Genomic DNA, 1,605 nt, shown 5'->3' on the forward strand with positions numbered 1-1,605 from the left:
CTCATTTCCCCTGATTCCCCTGAACTGGTGTCCTCTAGTGCTATCAGTGTTGTTGAAATGGACAAGCCTTTATCTGATTAGTACTCCAAGGTGTGTATCTTAATTCCTCCTCCTCCTCCTCTTCCTCCTCCTCCTCTTCCTCCTCCTCCTCCGTCTCCTCCTTCTCCTCCGTCTCTTCCTCCCTCTTTTTGCTAGTTTGTTTGTTTTGAGGTAGAGTGTCATGTAGCCTAGGCTGGACTGGGATTCACTATGTAGCCAAGGCTAGCCTAGCCTTGAACTCTCTGCCTTCTTCCTGCTTCTACTACTACTTCCCAGTGCAGTGATAACAGGTGTTCACCACCTTGCCCCAGGTTTCTTTGTCCATTCACTTGTAGTCTCCACACCCTAGCTATTACGTAAATGGCCACAGGGAGCATGAAGCCTAGGTGCCTCTTCCGTGTCCTGCCTGTGTTTCCTGTGTTTATGTACCTGAAGCAGGATGAAAAGGTGGGAAGATCTGAGGACAGGAGAAGGGACAGGGACCTTTCGCTCCTGTGTCTCACCGGAGCCTCTGGCCATCTGAGGCATAAGCACNGCAGCACAGATAACTGGTCAAGGCTTCTCTCCCTTCCCAGTTGTAAACCGACCCTACAGAGCCCATANTGTTACCAGATTACAGACCCGTGCAAGGCATCTCTTTCTATTCCATCTGCCCTCTCACTTAGGAAACATAAAAACAAAGGGCTTTCCTAGAAATCTTTTGAGAGCCTCCAATATTGTATATGTGGGGACTGTAGAGAGAGGGCTCGGCAGTTAAGAGCACATACTGTTGTCCTTCCAGAGGAGTTAGGTTCCCCACACCCACAGTAGGCATCTCACAGCTCCCTCCTGGAGATCTGACATCCTCTTCTGGCTTTCGTGAGCCTGCACGCATGTGGCATAGAGTCACACACAGACATACATGCACATATACATAAGTAAAAATAATTTTAAAATGGTATGTACATCTAATGCTAATTAATCGTGACTTTCGCTGGAGACACAAACACCCATACCTGGGTGTGTCTTTCTTTCTGAATGCCCCCTTTTCTCCTAACCTTCATGCTTAAAGCCTATATTAAAATATCTTATTTACTTGTTTATTTATTCATTTATTTATTCAAGACAAGGTCTCTCTGCCAGTGGTTTTGTTTATTAGTTGGTTGGTCGGTTTGGTTTGGTCTTTGGAGACAATCTCACTCTGTATGCCAAGTCAACCTTAAACTCTAAGCCGTTCTCTTGCCTCTGTCTTTTATTGTTGTTGCCGTTGTTTTTGTCTATGCAGCCTTGGCTGTCCTGGAACTCACTATGTACACCAGGCCTCATAGAGATCTCCCNGCCTCTCCCTCCAGGACTGGCATGAAAGGTGCCACTATGGCTGCCCGGCTATGTTAAAATATTTGTAATTAATTTTTATTTCATGTGCATTGGTGTTTTGTCTGTATGAGGGTGTCAGATCCCCTAAAACTGGAGTTACAGACAATTGTGAACTGTCACNTGAGGACTGGGAATTGAACCCTGGTCTTCTGGAACAGTAGCCAGTGCATTTTTGTTGTTGTTGTTTTGTTTGTTTGTTTGTTTGTTTTT

This window comes from Mus caroli, chromosome 5 (genome assembly GCF_900094665.2).
Source record: "Mus caroli chromosome 5, CAROLI_EIJ_v1.1, whole genome shotgun sequence".
Taxonomy (NCBI): domain Eukaryota; kingdom Metazoa; phylum Chordata; class Mammalia; order Rodentia; family Muridae; genus Mus; species Mus caroli.